At 32.1% G+C, this 20,405-nt stretch overlaps 1 long non-coding RNA gene across 1 annotated transcript in view; it reads left to right on the forward strand.

The window, feature by feature from the left end:
- Window positions 1–20,405, forward strand: part of LOC308657723 — a 116,697-nt gene that overhangs the window by 8,956 nt on the left and 87,336 nt on the right. Inside the window, exon 2 of the long non-coding RNA XR_014024042.1 lies at window positions 11,824–11,974. This is a non-coding gene — a long non-coding RNA (uncharacterized lncRNA). The remainder of the gene's footprint in view (window positions 1–11,823; window positions 11,975–20,405) is intronic.

The following is a 20,405-nucleotide window of genomic DNA, read 5'->3' on the forward strand; positions in this document are numbered from 1 at the left end:
ATAAGTAGTGTCTCAAGTCTTTGGCCTTAAAACAAGTATGATATTTGGTGGGCTTAATCATGTGAATATTTTAAAAACAAAAGCATTTTGCCATCTGTTAGTAGAATAAAACAGGGAGATTTGAAGTATGGGAAGGATCCAGTGTACCACCCTCATGGTTATACAAAATTACATACAAGAGGAAGTGAGGGGAAAGGGAAAAAAAGGGGGGGGGGAGAAATGAATTACAGTAGATGGGGTAGAGAGAGAAGATGGGAGGGGAGGGGGGATAGTAGAGGATAGGAAAGGCAGCAGAATACAACAGACACTAGTATGGCAATATGTAAATCAGCGGATGTGTAACCAATGTGATTCTGCAATCTGTATACGGGGTAAAAATGGGAGTTCATAACCCACTTGAATCAAAGTGTGAAATATGATATGTCAAGAACTATGTAATGTTTTGAACAACCAACAATAAAAATTAAAAAAAAAGAAAACACAAAAAAATAAAAAAATAAAGATGGAGAGGACGCACCTTAATGACTGTGTGTGCATCCAGAAGAAAGTGATCTCCAGCAGAAGGCAAGGAAATGGGATCTTAGGCCTCCAGTCATAGGATGGGGCATAGAATTCTGTGAACAACCTGAATGGGTTTGGAAGCAGATTCTTTCCAGAAATATACAGATCAGAACCCACCTTTGTTGGCACTGGCTTCAGTCCTATAAGAATGTAAGTAAAAGTTTCAGCAGAGCATGCTCTGATTTCTGATGTAGAGACTATGAGATAATGAATGAGGGTTGTTTGAATCAGCTGTTTGTGGTAAGCTATTATACAGCAATAAAAAACTTGTATAGTTGTGAGCTTATCTAGATTTAGGATTACAACAATGCACTAAGGCAAAGACAAGATGCTCTGTATCATGATTTATATATGAGAAGAAGACAAACACCCTGGAAAGTATTCCTGATAAGTTTTGTATGAAAAAAACACAGGTCTTCTGTCAATGTTTCTAATGTTTAAAATTACAATGAATTTAATACTATTTTATTATTTTTTTATTTCTCCATATAGCTAACAGTGATAAGGAGAATTTTAAATATATTAACAAACATTTTTAAAAGTCATTAAGTGATCCTTATTCTTCCCATTTATTAAAATGGCTTTGCACAATTTCAATTTGCATAACTTTCATAATCTCATCAACTATGCAAAGTTGGGCTTCCTGTATTTTTTTATAAAATATGTCCAGAGATATTAATACTGTATCTCTTCTAATAATATGTATTTATAAAAATATATTCTAATTATATATACATATGTATATATATATATATATATATATATATATATATATATGTGTGTGTATATACATATATATAAAATTAGCAGTGAAGAAATGAAACATTGACTTTTTATAGATAACTTGAAAGGTTATCTGTGAGTTCCCTGGTTAGCTCTTTGTGGAAGTTTATATAACAGAGAGAAAATGGAAAAAAAATAAGGAAAGCAGTTTCTAGCAAAAGGGAAAAATAATAATATGAACTCCATGAAATAAATATATATTTAACCAAGAATTACAGAGAGGATGTAATATTTGTATTAACAACAAAAACAAAAACAAAAAAATCTCAGAAGTAATTGCATGAACTAGAAAGAACCAAGTATAAGAAGGAGAGAAAGGAAATGTGTTTCTCATGTGAGTTGGAATATGGTTATTCTTATCAATTTCGACTTTCCATTTATAATAACAAAGGTATCAATGTACTTCACAGTTATATGAACTAAATAAGTCTCAACTTAGTTAGGAAAGTGTGTGGTGACAAGCAAGGGTTAAACAAACCTTTCCTCAGAAGATAATATTAAAACTGAGAACTAAAGAATAGTTGCCTAGAATGAATTTGTCATTTAAATGGAGAGTTAGTTGGAAGTGAGTAACAAGAGGGAGATAGAGAAGAGGACAAGGGATTGAAGGTGGTATGTTAAAAATGAATAACCACCAAATGAGAAGTTTAAATCTCTGAAGATATTGTCATTTTGTGCCACTTGAGGGTGGAAAAAATGTTTTTAACATAAAATCATGTTTTCTCTATTCTTATCAGAAGCTATATATAATGGCTTAGATATTAGGTGTCCACCAAAAGCTCTTGTGTAAGACAATGCAAGGAAGTTTAGAGGTGAAACGACCGGGTTATGAGAGCTTTAACCTTATCAGTGCATTAATCTGCTGATAGGAATTAACTGGGCAATAACTGTTGGCAGAGTGTAGCTGGAGGAGGTAGGTCACTGGGGGTATGTCTTTGGGAAATGCATTTTATCCCATGTCCCCCCACAACTCCCATCCTGTTTTTTCCTGGTTCCATGTCCCTAGCTAATTTCCTTGACAACAGTCTTCCTACATGCTGCTCTGCCTCACCTTGGTCCCAGAGCAATGGAGCTGACTATCTATGAACTGAGAACCAAATAAATGTTTCCTCCTCTAAAGTTTTATTTGCCAGGTCTTCTGGTCCCAGCAGAAAAAGCTGACTCAAACAAAAGGATTCAGCATACTATTGTAGATAATATTTGTTGTTTACATAAACCCCTTCCTAGGATCTTGTCAGGTGAATAAATAAGTCACAATTAGGAATATTATTCTACAGAGCTTTTAGAAATAATCTTTCATTAATATAATAACACCTTATACCAGCAAGGTTAATCTTACATTTGCAAGATGAAGTGCTTTCTGAAATACAAAGCGACCTCTGCATTTTGAATGTGCTTTTATTTCCTAAATTTACTCTTATTCCACTGCATGTATCTCAGTTTTCCAGCTCTTTCTGTTTTCAGACACACACACACACACACACACACACACACACACGAACTATAAGTTTAAATCAAGCCCTGAGGTACTTATTTCAAAGTAAAGTTAGGTAATGTGCTTTTTCTCTTGCTATTTTGTCAATTATATAGTTCAAGTCCTTACTTGCAAACTGGCTACTTTTATAGTTTGAAGGTAGATTAGTGTTGGCCTGGAACTTATTTCCCTTACAGCTAGATTTTCTTTATGAATGAAAATTGCTTGTGTTTTTTCCTTGGTATTGAGTTCAACAATTGATCCAGACTTTATGTAATAAAGGAAATAATATTAATATTAATCTTGGCTCTACATCAAGCTTTGTGACCTCAATAAGATCACTTCATCTCTCTGGAGCAAGCATTTATTGATAAGTGGAAAAGTTTGGATAATATGATATCTTGGTTCCCTTATGTGTGCAACACTCTATGATACCATGAACTAAAAAGTTGAAAAATCACCACCAAGCACAACTTATTCCTATGAGCAATTTTCCATCTAAATATAAGGTAAATTGCACAGATAATGGATTCTACCATATCAGTTTATGACTTTCTATTTCGTGAATTGTTCTAGGGATTTCCCCTAAGCCTATCATCACTTCTTTCCTTTGAAATATGTCTTTCTGAAATTATAATCTTATCTAAAATTTTATTTCAGTTTTACATTTACATGTCCAAGGGCATGCTAGATGTCTCAAGCTATAGGTTTCATTTATGCAAAATTGAAGTCTAGGAATCTGAGTTTTCAACATGTGATCCAGTGAATTTTACATATTCTAAATTTTGAGAACCACATACCTATATAGAAAACAGAAAATAACTATATTCTTTCTTTTTAACAGCTTTCAATAGGACATCCTTAGAATGTTTGAGGCCTAAACAATGGGTTTTCTTCTGTATATATTAACCATTCAATTTATATATAAATCACAAATTTAATAACAGGTGAGAAATAGTGTTTATTGATGAATATACAGAATAATAGGTAGAAATGGGATATTTCTTTATGGCCTAATCAATGCACATGAAAATATGTTGTCTATGGATAAGAATTGTATTCTATTTGATCCGTAGTCTCTGCTTCCTCTTCTTTATTTTCAAATGTGATGTTCCTAGCTAATGTCATGTCTCCCACTGCAAGAAAAATGTAGTAATGCTATTTTTACTCACAATGACGTTGTTCTTAGGAATGTTGTTCACATTGAAATAATATAGATTTCTTGTTTCTAATGTTTCCAAATTCCCTCTATTTAATGCTTATTACAATATACATAATGTGACATCATCCACTGTACCTCTACAGATATTCTATCCAAATGACTTTTTCAAAGGTTTTTTAAATGTGTTTCATTCATAACAATCACTGATATAAGTCTTATCAACAATATTCAAAAAAATATTTATCTAATTTGATTTTTGGATATATTAAATTTATCAAAAGGTAATTTAAATAACGTATATATGGAATATTTGGAGACTTCTCAACATCTTCAGGCCATAGTCACTGCTTTCCAAAGATGTGATCACTTTCAGTATTCACCAGAACTTGCTTCCCATAAGTTTGCCTGCACAAATTCATTTTTTTAAAATTGGTTCTAGTTGTACATGACAGTAGAATCCATTTTGACAAAAAAGCATGGAATACATCTTGCTCTAATTCAGTCCCCAATAACTTCCTTCTCCTCCCCTCTCCCCACATTCTGTACCCTTAACTCTACTGATTTTTCTGCAATTACACATAGGCACTTTTTAATAGTGTGGATAGACAGTACTTCAATAGAGAGAAAAATACCACTTTCATTCACATAAGAATGTCAATCTCATGTACAAAATAAGTATCTCATGTACTATATAACCCTTAATTAATACCATGCCAAGGGAACATGAGGTCACCACACTAATTGGAGACAACTGCAGACATTCATCAGGCTGTTTTGTGGTAGTTTAAAGATTATGAAAAGTCCTTGGAGACAATATGCTCAGCCACCTGTGGAGAACTGAGTGACATGTTATATGGAGTATATACAGGAGGTTTGGGTAGCTAGTTCACTCGCCAACAAGGGAAACCACAGAGGATGCCACAGGGTAAAGGACACCTGTTGCTGTTCTACCAATGTTTGGTGGTAAAGAAATAACCCTGTAATTGAAACAGACACCCAAAGGGGCAAGATCTAATACATGAACTCACACATTTGGTTCAAGTCCAAGGGCTGGCTCGGACATACACTATACTAGATCTTGAACTCATACTGTATCCACGAGTGTTAGTTTTAGAGAAAACTTCAAAAATTTTAGGGGAGGCACTCCAAAAATGCCAGAAGTGCCCTGATAAGTGAGTCCAGTGCAGAAGGTAGTACAAAAGATGGCATTGAACCACCATATACAAAAGCTGTTATCTTCTTTTAAATTTAAATGTTGGCTTCATTCTCTTTCCATTCAACCATAGCTTTTCTGTCATAAGCTGTATACTACATATTCCTAAAAGTGTGTGTTTGTGTCTGTGTTATGAAATTTATGACTTTGTTAAAACCATCCTATTGGTGAAAGATGCACTATCCTACTTTCTCTTAAAACTTTGTCACAGATCAATTGACTCAAGGAGTTTGAATGCATTTCCAAACTTCCAATTCTGTTTCATTAGTCAATGTCAATCCTTATACCAATTCAACAATATTTTGATTATTGTAACTGAAGTAAAATGCAAAAGCATTAAACAAGAGTTCTTCTACTTTGTTTTTATACTTCAATATTTTCTTTTTGGTTATTTGGGGTCCATTTAAAGTTAATATGAATTTGAGGATCAGCTTGACCATTTCAGCAAAAAAAATGTAATTTTTATAGGGATTGCACTGAATCTGTATATCATGAGGTAACAAATAGTATTTTTAATAAATGGTGGTGAGATAACAAGATAACCATATACAAATAATAATATTAGACCCCTAGATCATTTCATACAAAAATTTAACTCAAAATATCTCAACAACCTAAATATAAAAGCTAAAACCATAAAATTCTAAGAAGATAATATACATGTAAATCTTCATGACCTCAAATTAGTGATGAGTCCCAGATTTAACACCTTAAGGTAACAAATCAGAAAATAAATAAATTGGACTTAAAATTTAAAATGTGTGCATCACAATTCACGATAGAAAGATTGTGGAACCAACCTAGATGCCCTTCAATAGATGAATGGATAAAAAAATGTGGCATTTATACACAATGGAGTATTACTCTGCATTAAAAAATGACAAAATCATAGAATTTGGAGGGAAATGGATGGCATTAGAGCAGATAATGCTAAGTGAAGCTAGCCAATCCTTAAAAAACAAATGCCAAATGACTGCTTTGATATAAGGGGTGTAACCAAGGACAGGGTAGGGACGAAGAGCTTGAGAAGAAGATTAACATTAAACAGGGATGAGAGGTGGGAGGGAAAGGGAGTGAGAAGGGAAATCGCATGGAAATGGAAGGTGATCCTCAGGGTTTTACAAAATTACATATAAGAGGAAATGAGGGGTAAGAGAAGAATAATACAAGTGGAAGAAATGATTTACAGTAGAGGGGGTAGAGAGAGAAAAGGGGAGGGGAGGGGAGGGGGGATAGTAGAGAATAGGATAGACAGCAGAATACATCAGACACTAGAATGGCAATATGTAAATCAATGGAAGTGTAACTGATGTGATACAGCAATCTGTATACGGGGTAAAAATGGGAGTTCATAACCCACTTGAATCAAACTGTGAAATATGATATATTAAGAACTATGTAATGTTTTGAACGACCAACAATAAAAATAAAAAAATGTGTGCATCAAAAGACATTGTTAAGAATGTGAAAAGACAACCTAGAGAATTTAAGAAATTATTTGAAAATCCTAATTCTGATAAGGGTTTATTATCCAGAATGTGTGTGTGTGTGTGTGTGTGTGTGTATAAACTATTATAACTAAATGACAAAAAGACAAACAACCAAATTAAAATATTGGCACAAGATTTGAGCAATCATTTTTCCAATGGAGGTAATAAAAGGCTAGCAAGCACAAGATATTTCACCTTAATGGTAACTATTGGAAGTGTTAATCCAAATCACAATGAAGTACCCCTTTGTGTTCATTAGGATATTTTTAATAACAAACTGGAAAATAACAGATGTTGGCTAGCATGTGGATAAATAGGATCCATAGTACATTGTAGATGGGAATGTAAAATGATATAAGAACTATGGAAAATAGTTTGGTGGTTTTTCAAAAAGATAAACATGGAATTTCCATATGACCTGGCCTAGATATATTATAATAGAATTGAAAATATAGATACACACAGAATATTAGACATAAATGTTCAAAGCACCATTATTCATACCAGAGGAAAAAGGAAAACAACCAAAATGTCCATCAAAATGGATGAGTGGATTTAAAGTTTTATATATATGTGTGTATATATATATATATATATATATATATATATATATATATATATAATGAAATATTATTCAACCATAGACACAATGATATACTGACATCTTGGACAAAACTTTAGAACATTATTGTAAGTGAAAGAAATCGGATTTTTAAAATCTATGTATTTTATGATTACTTGATGTGCTATCACAGAACAGGCGAAAACATAAAGATAGCAGTTTAGAGGCTACCAATGAAGAGGAAGAAGGGAAAATGGGAAGCGATTGCTTAATGGGCACAAAGAGTTTTGTGAGGTAATGAAGTCTTGAAACTAGAAAAAAGCTAGTGGATCTACAAGATTGTGGATATACAAATACCTACAAAATACCACTTTAAAATGGTTAATTGCATGTTATGTGAATTTTACCCTAATGAAGCAAGATAGGTCAATCCCAAGTAATCTTTTCTAGATAGCATGTCCAGAAACAAGTCCAGATTCAATGGTCCTACTCATTCCATAATACCTTATGTGTGTCTCTATTTTTACACCCTCATAAAATTGTGTTGAAAATTTATCTTGATATATCAACATATAATACTAAATTATAAATTTTTGAGACTAGAGACTATATCATACTCTGAAAATAATCCAATACCTGACACAAAATAATTGATTTATAGTTGTTTTAATTTGATGGTAACTTGACTACTATCCAGAATATTTGTATAACAATTTGTCTAATTTTTAGGTACCTAATCATTAGTCAAATATATTACTTGCATTCTGTTGAGATTCTTGTAATTAGTGCCTCCAGTCTGTTTTCACTACTTATTGTTTATTTTCAGTTGCCTAATTATTCTCTGATAATTATTATATAATTAAATTTTATATATGATTCCTCTGCATCACTTTGATACATGCCAATTGTTGCTACAAACTCTTGAATGATGTGCCTTTAAACATTTGTACTTTGTAATATATGGTAATGTGATTATGCTGGTGCTATAGAACTTCTTTTGATGAATTAACATCTTCTATGTTCCACTTTCATTAATATGTTTGAAGCCTAAAGACCCATCTGTCTGTGCCTTGTGATAGACAATTTAAGTCACATTGTTAAGCATACTAACAGAAAATTTTAAATTTTTATTTGTAGTTGACAGAATGCAAACTGAAAATATTATATCCAAGTGGATTGTCATTTTTCAAAAATTTCTTCAAAGGCAAAACTCAAAACACATCTTATTCAAAAATATGTTCTTTGAGCATTACTCCCAAATCTCTAGCTCTCTGTTTCTCTTTCCGTCGTGTGTATATAGTGTGTAACCAATTAGTAAATCATAATAGTTTTCCTAATATACCTTATGCATATTTATTTCTTTTTCTCTTCCTGTATTATCCCATGCCAGCATGAGAACTCATACCCAAATTATCAATATCTATTTTTTCCAAGTCATTCTAATCATTCTGTTACCCATTGTTCAAATCAGAAGCCTACTCTATTTCCTAAAGGATAAATCCATATATATCAAGTTTACATTTAAAACTTCCCACAATCTGATTCTTTACTATCTAATCTTTTCTAACTTCATCATTAATTTTATTTACTCAATCTACTATAAAATGTCACTTTCTTCCCTTTCTAAGTAATATCTGTTAACTTCTAGGATTCTTTTCCACCTTCCTAAATCCTACCTGGAATTCCTCTTGTGTTATAGTTTTGGTGAGTAGGAATTTCAAGTTACTAATCTTATTATGACTGAAACTAAGTTCCTCTACTTTCTCAACTCTAGTGATAAGTCATAGATGCCATGCCAATTACTCATAAGCCAACAATATGGTGATTTTCATCATCATTCAAAACTCCTCAATCTTCAATGTCCCACAACTTTAAATTCTGATCACTTTCTTTTATCCTTCCACATCTTCCATATAATTTGATTATTACTGAGGCAAATGGCCAGATAGCAGTTTCATCTTTCAATTAATTGGAAATGTGAATGCATCTCCTCTATTCCTGGACAGTAGTGACCAACAAACACACTGTACCTAAGGACCCAATATTGGGATCTGAAGATTAAGAAGATGGCCAATAGTTATAACAGTAGATGTGCAAGTTGAACTTGTTTAACTTTTGAATTAAATCTGTTCTATCACCTATATGGCAAAGATAGGTCTCATTAAACCAGACAACTAAATGACATTTACCTTCTATCATAAAGTCTGATCATATACATTTTTTCAGTAAACATATTAAGATACTGTTGTGTTTTGCATCTGGAATTGTCCCCCTTAAGAAAGCTCATAGTTTGGAAGCATAGTCCCCAAAGCAACTTTCTTTTGCCATATTCTTCTACCCTGAGATTTGCCTCAGCTCAATCCCAGAGCAATGGAGCCCACTAAACATGGACCAAACCCCTGAAACCATGGACCCAAAATATAAAGTTGGTTTTGTCAGTTATTTTGGTCATAGTGATGAAAGGCTGATCAACACAGATATATTTTGATAAACATTATGAGAAACACTGAGAAATAAATTATGAAATCCCTTTTGTACTCTAGATTCCAAAAGCAATCAATTTAAGAATATAAGATAAATCTTAATTTTTCTATTTCTCAGTTGAATTATAAAAATGAGATAATAGATGCTACACTAACTAAACTTTAATTGTACAATGTAATTTGTAGATAATATGATAAGTTATTTATTAAGAGAGGTAATTGATAGAAAGCAGAGTATCTTTTGAGCATTCATATAATTTCTTCTGTTTGATGGAAAATACATAAAAATTTCTACATCACAGCAAATTGTTTTAGTCTGAAGCAGTTATGGGACAGAAAAGCACTCTATCAAAAATAAATTTATAAAGAAAGCTTCATCATAACAAAGAACTTGTCTTCATCCTCATAGACCTCTTTTTCACCCACACGCAAAAAAAAAAATTTGTTAGCACAAGACTGCATTATTTTCTTTTCAATTATATGTTGAGATCATTTTGAATATTATAAAAGCAAAACAGCTAAACATGGAAATTAAAAAATATTTCCATTATTTTGCAATTGGTAAACCACTCTATTTATGAAAACTTGAACATGAATATTTCTACCACTGTTGAACATACTTTCAGAAGTAGTGATAACTTTTGGGTGAAATAGAAGACATTTAAGCAGGTCTAATAAAAAGAGGATTTTGTTGTTAAGAAACACAAAAATGGTTATGATGGCATGAGGTGTTAGATTTATAGTATTTTATTGCTCTATAGTTAGTTCCATATATAGTGATTTATTTAGCATTTTGCAAATATATTTCTGCAAATATTTATGTATACACATATCACTTTATTCTTACCATTTGTTACTCTTAGGACAGATGAAATTTAAATTCATGTAAACACTTTCATACCCTCTATTAGTATTGAAGAAATACTCTGTGGAAGAATACAAGTGAAAAAGGATATATATTATTTGGGTGCTTACATGATAAATACAGTTTTATTACTCTTTAAAAACATGGTTGTAAGTCAGTTTCAATTCCATAAAATACCTGACATATATGTAACACTTTTAATGACTAAAACTTTTAAATTTCTTTTAGGACTACAGATATAATATCAATTTTCAAATCTTTGAGATATTTTATATAGCATACATTATACATCTGTGCAGTTACTGGTTTAATATTTGATACATGTTAGCATAATATAATAAATATAGTTTTATAGGAAGTATAGTTAGATTTTTTTCACATTTTAACTAATGAGAATTACAAAATTTTAATTGATGGGATAAATACATAGGATTTTCCATAGAAGTTATATTTATTTCATGTGAAAAATGAATAGTTAGTTGCATTTTATGTTCTCCTTTGTTATTAAATTATAGGAATTATGTAGTTTGCCTAAAGTAAGAATTTATTGCTTTACTCATTTCATAAAAATGCATTGTATAAAGGTGACTAACATTTCAATAAATTGTATGGCATTTTGTATTAACATTGAGTGATCTTATCATTATGTAACTTGATTCTCATTTTCTGAGTTTTTAACAAAAAAAGTTATGCAACATGATAGGTTAAATTATAATAATTATTTTTTAAATTGTAAAAGCCTAACACATTGTATTATCTATTTTTCCCATAAATCTCATAGTTATTCCATAGTGTAAAGATTTTATAGCATGAAAAATACACACTAAGCAGTGGATCTTAGCTTTTATTAATTTGGGTTGTAGAGCTTGAATAAATAACAATTATTTTCCCTGTTCAATTACTTTCAATTTCATTCTTATATTTGACTTTTTTCTTAGATCATAGCAAGATTGTGAACTATAAAAAACTGATAAGACAGAAAAATTAAATGCCATTTTATCATAATAGTAACTTTTTCCATTAGTTCAAATATTTATAGACAAAAATGATAATGCTGTAATTTGCTCTTAAAGTCATTATCTTCAGAGAGTCAAAAGTCAAGATAGTCACTCTCTAGGAGTACCCTGACAAGGGAAATTTAGAATTGCATGTGTGCAGCAGGTAAGACAATGAGAAAATGGGAAAAAAATTTCTGAAACAAAAAAATACATGGATATATATTACTCACAGGTCCCAGAGCTGTTAGGAGCATTGAACAGAAGCCAGTAAGAAGTTTGGAGGTGTTCGACAGGATTCAGAAGTGGGCAGAGTGAAAGAAAAGAGAGAAAAAGAAGAAAGAGACACAGGACCTGTGGAACTTTGCCTTTTCAAAAGTCCACAGGTATGTTAACCCTTAGGCTTTTCAAGGAGGGTTGGCTAAATTTAGTGAAAACATGCAAAAAGGAATGGATTTATTGACACAACCCTGATGTTGATCATTAAGTTTTACTGTGTTCAAACACTGTGGGGTATGTTGGGTTTTAACTCAATAAGATGAGGAATAAACAGGCTATATCATGAATAACCACAGGAGGAGGGGAAGTTTTAACTAGTTCCAAGATGATGGAATAACACTGGGTTTCAAAAATGGATGCAGGGGCAGTAACTGTATTAAACAAATTTACAACATCATCTCTATTGAAATAATATCTACTAATGAAGACTATATAAGAGTAACACTCAAATTAGTCTAACTACTATTAATTACAGGATATCAGTTATTATCAGGGAAAATAATCTACAGGATAATTATGTAAAATTTTCCAATAAAAGCAATGTTAACTGATTTGTAATAGTTACAATTTCTGCTAACTGAAAAGATAAAGGTAGACCTAAGGAGATATTGGAGAACCCAGAGATGGTATAGTACATCATACGTGTATTAGTATAGATGGTAAAGAGAATTAAGTAAACGTTTTTTTTTTTTTTTTTTTTTTTTTTTTTTTTTTTTTTTTTTTTTTTTTTTTTGTAACTGGTATTGAGCCCAGGGGAGTTTAATCACAGAACCACATCCCAAAAACTTTTTTATATATTATTTTGAAACGGGGGTCTCACTAAGTTGCTTAGGGCATTGCTAAGGGCAGTGCTGAGACTGGCTTTAAATGTAAGATCTTCTTGTCTGAGCCTCCTGAGCCACTCAGATTACAGGCAGGTAGGTGGTACACAACTGGCAAAAACGAAGTTAACTTTATCTTACAGATATATGCAAATAAATGATTGAATCTCCTGTCTTAACAGGATCAAAAGTGTCAGTAGTGACCACACATCCTCCTTTTCCTGTAATGACTTGGCTAATAGTTATGTTATTGGTAATGCCTTCTTGTCTTTTGAAAGTGTTGTTTTTCGATGGTAAAATATATTTCTACCTTAGTAATAACTCACATAAGAATGGAATGTTTTTTCAGATATTGAAGGTCAAATTTTAATAAAATTTGAAAGATCAAATCTTCAAGGGAAGTATTAAATATTCATATAAAATATTTTAATAATAGTACATAACTATCAGTTAGAAATAAACATTTTTTGCATTGACAGTCAAAACGTATAATGAATTAGCTGATGGAGTAATTAAAAATATGTGAGAAAATAGAAGAGACAAAGTTATTTGAAACAGTGATTTCCATGCTTTATTTCATTTGGAATAAGAATGGACCAAGGACGAACTATAACAATGAGAAATTAAAAGATTGTAATATGCTCTAGGAGTTACATTTGGAGCAGTTGTAAATGAAAGCAAATAGTTCAAACCTCAACTTCTATCTTTATGTCTCGGTCACAGAACTTTGGAAAGTTTACAATATGAGAATAAATCTCGCACACTAAGGTGATAATCATACATAATTTATATGGAAGGTAACATCTAGCATCTTACAAGTGTTAGGAGCTTTCATCAATGAACAGAGGTGGACAGGAAGAATTCAGAGTAAATTGCTGCTTCCAGTGGGTGGGTAGTTGTGGTTCTTGGGTGTGAATACTGTCTTAGGCCTTAAAAGTCATGTGTTGATAGACATAAAATACAATAGAACAGTGCTAGTCAATAGAGTTATCTGAAATGGCAGGAAAGTCCTGTGTCTAAAACTATGGAATACTGAAAATGCAGGACAAAGGTAATGTTATGTCATGTAAATGGACAAGAGAGTCTTTCCTGGCAGAAATCAGCCTTTTTGTCACTCTGTTTCTGGTTCCAAAAAGAGGAGAAATAAAAGTCAGGTGATATATACCTAGGATTTCAACCTTATATAGACTCTTTATCTCTTTATGCCTCTGTCTAATAGCCACTTGGTTCATTATAACCCCAATAGCTTTCTTTCTCTCTGGATCCATTTCATCCCAATTTCCTGTGGGATGAAGAAAAAGAATAATTAGCAATGACCCTATTTTATTAATAACAACTCATGTACCTAAATAATCCAGGTATAGATACTAAAAGTTTAGGCCCCACAATTTAGGGATTCATTGTACCAATGGTAAACATCAGAGTAAATATCTTGAGTTGGTTATCAGTAAACTCTTAAGAAATTGCACACAGAATTAATTTGTCTTTCAGTAATGATAATCATCACTACCTATGGTTATACATAGAGCAAGAAAAAAAGCACTATACCATATTGATAAATTCTTTACACATTTTACAGTTCCTGTCACTGAAGGATTTTAGTATTCCTCTGAATATTTAGTATCCCTCTCAATTCTAAAGGTGTTGAGTACTTTCAGTGTACCTGTCATTGAAGTATGTGAAATTAAAGAAAAAAAAATGCTAGGCCATTTCCTGTGTGTGTGTGATTTTTAAAAACTGTGTAGAGTTTTTAAAAATTACATATGTCTTTGTGTGACATTTTGTCAGAAATATGATTTATATATAAAATTTCATGTAATGATTTGTATATTATTTTGTCATATATTTACATATTGTTAAGTATAATATTATTTTGAGTATATTCTCAAGGAGAATCAATTTTATCCTAATCATCAAAATTAAACTGTAATATTTTTGTAAGGTATAAACTATTTCACTGTATAAATGTGGGGACTGAGGCACAGTGATATTTAGTTAATTTACATGTGCACACATAGATTTGATTCATCCATCAAATCATCTATTTTTTTATCATCACAGCAAATAATCTCACATTTAGAGGACTTTAAATTAAACAAAATTTTAACTCATGGTTTCTGTGAGTCAAGAGTCAAGGTAGAGATTAACTGAGTGTTCCATTCTAGACTTCACCAGGCAGAAACTGGTGTCAGCCACAGATGTTATGTCATTTGGAACTCTCAAATTGATTGTTGGCAGAATTCAGTCCCTTGTGTTTGTATGCATGAGGGCCCTGTTTTCTTATTAGCTCTCAACTCTCAGATTTTACAGGTTACCCTTTGGTCCTTGCCACAAAACAACCTCTCTGATGCTTTTACCTCTTTCAAGGACTTATAGAATTGGTCATATCCATCCATTGTAATCTCCTTTTGCTGAACTCAAAGTAGAAGAGTAACTAAATCACAAGAGTTACTATCATAGTAACCCCCTGCCAATACACACATTTAAGAGAAGTAAGTTATAGATGTGCATATCAGAAGACGGAAAGATTAGGGACCACCTTAGATATCTGCTCATAGCTACTTGCACATGAGCTTTTGCTTTACTCTTTTACTTCTTAATGCCTGGAACGCTACACCATTATGAGGTAGAGGGCATAGTTTTACTCACTGTCATTTCTTGTTTACTCTCTTGTTTGGTCTTCAGGGAAAATAAGCACTGAGATAAAACTTGGGAGAGGGTTATTCTAAGTTCATTCTAAGTTTCAAATAAAAAATAGACAAGAAGCCCCATCTATCTAATCATGGAGCTCTCCAGGTTGTTAAGTTCATTCCTATGGAAATCCAACATTGCTCATCAACAGGAAGCCCAATGACCACTTTCATTAAAGCAAATCATCATCTAATACTTAGGGATCTTGGTTGGCAATTTTTATTCCCATTTACAGTGAAAACCTACTGGTGTTACATGGGATGTGTATAACAGATTGACAGTCGCACTTTTTGGGACACTGGCTTGAGTAACCTTTGTCATCCAGGTCCTTGAGCACTTTTGAATTATCATTCTCATCCACCCTTTCCAACACCCTAGTCTCAAGCACTCTACCCAGACAGCTCTTTTCTCTTCCTTTACTACAAGAGATATGCAGAATAAGCACATTTCTTGAAGGCAAGGACCATTTACCTTAACATAGTTCCTTACAGAGTGGAGGATTTTCTATTAGAATTTAGGTTTCATGAGAACTAACCATGATTGTCTCATATACTGTCCAACACAATGTTTGACACTCAATAAATTCTGATTGAATGAATTATAGAAGTAAATATGCATTGATTTGAATAATATTCTGTTATGTAATTCCAAGGAAAAGCAATGGATTCATTCTGATCTTGGTAAGGAGGAAAAAAAATCTCTTATTGTTATTTGGTTATGAAATCTACTTGCTAGGTATTTGTGTATGACAGGTTTATAATCTAAAGAAATTAAGAATTATTTTAAGTCCACTTTTGTAAATAAATATATGAGCTCATACTTTAAAGAAAATTCTAAATCTCTGATAGTTATGAACTTTTTTGTGCTTAAGAAGCTTAGCAGTTTATTTGTCCTTTTCTGTCTACTGCACTGTGACTTTAAACAATGAAACGAAATGCTCTGTCCAGATTCAAAATACAAATAATATGAATTAATATTCATCTCAGAACTCCCATTTCCCAGAAAACCTTTAGCAATTAAAGTTTGATGAATCTATTTTTTGAGTGGGCAGCATTAATGATATCATCACAACTTTTTTAAAGGTCAAACTTCTAGGCTAGAAGATGGACAATTACATGATGATTTAGTCACAAAATTTATATTTTAATTTTACATGGAGGAAAAACTTGTGATTTGGTAGCTTAATACAGAAAAAAAATGTTTATAATAAAACATACAGTTCCACAATAAAAGAATTTAATGAATTTCAGAGTGGTACAATTAAATTTAACCACTGGAACAGAGAAAACCCCTCTGGCTTTAAAACATTTCTTCATTTGTCTGCATTGTTCATATATCCTATTATTTTACTGTTATGTTTGCTAAAATTAATTCACCCTAAGGTTTTATGAACTCTGGCTTATCTTTTCATGTCATCAAGAAAACTGAATAAAACTTTTAATCTTGATTATTTTTTTTCACTGACCAAACAATATTGACCAAACCTCAGCTATATTTAGGGTAGCAGATGATTTAATACATCTGATGAATGTAATGTTTGAATTGAATTTTTGAACAACCACTTTTCAAAAGAGTTCACACATTGGAAGCATCATTTTTAGATTTGAGAACAAAGACTATTTATTAAGAAAATAACAATCTGATAAATAGCTGAAGCTATAATTTTAAATGCCACCCACTATCACCCAATGATTTTGTCCTTTGTTTTTAATTCTCTGGTTTTGCTACAGGTCAACCAATTACTGAATAGTTCAGCTAGAGAATAAGTAAAAGAGATGTGGATCATCATTTAATACAAAGGGTCACTGATCTAAAAACACCTCAACTGTGATCTCACAGAGTGATCAAATGAATTTATTAGATTATTTTGAAGTAGACTTTTGGGATTGAGGTAAAGAGCCAGACTATAAATAAGGAGGCATACATGTTCCTTCTCTTTCCAACACAAAGATGGATTGTGATCATTGGCCAAACATTTCTCAAATTCAAGTTTTCTCACCTCTAAAAGTCATCATCATCATAATTTTGACCCTTGCATCCTCACAGTGATATTGTAATATTGAATTAAGTTCTCAAATGTGGCATGTTTATTAAATAGTGGTGCATTTCATTCTTTGCTTCAGACCAGTCAATGCATATATTTAATGAGAGTATACACACCTGAAATTTTAGTAATATGTTTAGTAGACAGATCTAGTGGAACATTCATGAATTACTCTCTTTTTAATGTGATATTATCTGATTTTGATTTTTTATTCTACTTAAAAATAAACTTATCAATCCAGAGGAGTAATGTTTCTTGTAATTTATTTGTCTATTTGGTGATTGAACCATGTATCCAAGTACTCTAGTTATATTGTGATATGATTGTCTCGTATTCTTTGAGACAAAATATACTCCCAAATTCTCTCAAAACTAGGAATCTTCTAAGGCTCACTCTGTTTCTTCTTTTAAGCTATGACATATGCAATAGAGCAGCTATGTTAAGGAGCAATTACTCAAGAATCAGCTTTATCACAACTTTTCTCTTAATTGCTTACTTCATGTTTTCTAAAGACCTATTTCATGGTCACCACAGGATTGCCAAAATCTCTGCTCTTCTTGGTGTCTGATTTAAAATAATACTAAGCTTTCTCCAAAATGTAACAATTTGGCTGCCTCATTCATCATAGATTTTTGTTCATACCCCTCCACACACACACTATGTGTATGTATGTATATATATATATATATATATATATATATATATATATAGAGAGAGAGAGAGAGAGAGAGAGAGAGAGAGAGAGTATGTTTATATTTATATTCAATATGAAGCTGAGGGTGTATGCAGTTCAATGGTAGAACATTTACTTTTCATATGTACATACATATGTATGTATGTATATATAAAGTGTGTATGCACATAAAACAATTGCATGATTTATGTAGCTTCTCTCTTCTCCATTTTTTTCTATTTTTGTCTAAAAACTTGAGGCATATAATGATTTATTTTATCAAAATCCCACTCCATTATCACTTAGTAATAAGGGAAATAAGTCGTCAACCTGAGTATGTAACTATCATCGGATTTGAGCATCTCATTCAACATGGTGGACAGAATATATGTGATATGTTTTCCTGCTACATTATGTTTTATACTAAACAATCACTCAGTTTCCTAAAATAATTTCTTATACCACCATCTTATATTTAATAACAGAAAATACCTTTTCTGCTTTTAGGTCTTAATATACTTTATTTTAATTATCAGAATTATTTTTGTATTGCTGTGAGATACTGGGTTATTATACAAAATAGGAGAATTGTGTAGCATATTGTTTTATTTAAAACATCTGACCTATCCAGCATAATTGAAGTTAGCAAATATTTTTTAATAAACTTTTGATGCTATGAATATGTCAGGCCAAATAAAAAGCATTTTTAAATTCCCAGTTTGAGTCACTAAAACAGTATTTGTAAAAATGCATGTGTCTCGATGACTATTGATCTGAGGATTCTATCTAAAATAATGCTTAGTTATGTACAGCATCTTAATAAATACTTTATTTCTCTTTATACAGGTAGTCTGGCAGCTTATATTTATAGTTCTATTACACTACAGATAAATATCTTATCCCTTGAGATTTCTCCCATAGGTCCCAATATTCTGAATTTATGTATGCCAGACTAGTACAAATATATTTTCCACACTAGCTTTTTTTTTTGATACTGAGTATTGAACTCAGGAGTACTCAACCACTGAGCCACATCCCCAGCCATATTTTGTATTTTATTTACAGACAGGGTTTCTCTGAGTTGCTTAGCACCTTGCTTTTGCTGAGGCTGGCTTTGCATTCACAATCCTCCTGCCTCAGCCTCCCGAGTGGCTGGAATTACAGGCTTGTGCCACTATGCCTGGCCCCACTGGCTCCCTTTGCCACATGTGATTTATAGACAGAATTTAATATTTCAGAGAGATTATATTTGAATTGAATATGAAGCTGAGGTTATAGTTCAGTAATAGAACATTTACTTTGCATCCATGTGGCTCTGGGTTCAATCCCAGCACCAAAAACAATTCAGTGGTTATAAATTAATGCAGCTTAAAGAAATATGTGCACCCTGATATTACAATCTATGGTAAGCCTAGACAGTCTAAGTTGCTACTGTCTTGATGGGATTTGAGGTTTAAAAATCACTTGACTCTCAGCCTATTTAAACTGCATTTCTCAACATGAGTCACCTCCATAAGTTTAGCAAAAGCCCTGAATTATTATCTAAAAATACAGCATTTAAGTATGTCTCATCTAATAATTCTCATCAGCTTGTTCAAAACCCAATCCAAACCCTAAAAAAAGCACTATACAATGTGACAGTGCTAGGTTTGAAAATTATAGAGAACCAAGATTTAATACTTATAATCTTGCCATTTTAAACATATTAGATAACTTTGGTTTTTCTCATGTGTACAATAAATTTTAAATGTAAGTTTTTATGGTTTTTGTAAATACTAATATATCATACACCAATATACAGTATGTAATTGCTTCATTAAAGCTTATCCTCTGGAGTAGCAAAACTATGTACTTATTGTAGGTATCCTCACTTTATCTGCCCTGCAAACTGCCTGAGTCAATAGTTTGTAGTAGGACCCTTCTTTTGAATTTCAGGTACCCTGGATATGTCTGGACAAAGATTCTTTTAGGGGTGTGTCAAAAGTAAATACTATGGGTATAGGTTAAGTGTCCTTCCAAAACTTATATGTTGAAGCTCTAATCTCCAGTACCTCAGAATGTCACTGTATTTGGACAGAGGGGGTCATATGAATGAGTTCTGATCCAATATGACTGGTGTCCTTAAAAGAAGAGGAGATTAAAATACTGACAACATGATAGAAGGATGAGCATGTGCACAAACACAGAGAAGATGGCCATCAAGAAAGATGCCTCAGAGAAAATCAAACCTGCCATTGACAACTTGACCTTGGAATTCTAACCCTGAGAAATGTGAGAAAATAAACTTCTGTTCTCTAAGCCACCTAGCC

Source organism: Spermophilus citellus, assembly GCF_964194105.1.
Source record: "Spermophilus citellus genome assembly, chromosome: 10".
In the NCBI taxonomy this organism is placed as follows: domain Eukaryota; kingdom Metazoa; phylum Chordata; class Mammalia; order Rodentia; family Sciuridae; genus Spermophilus; species Spermophilus citellus.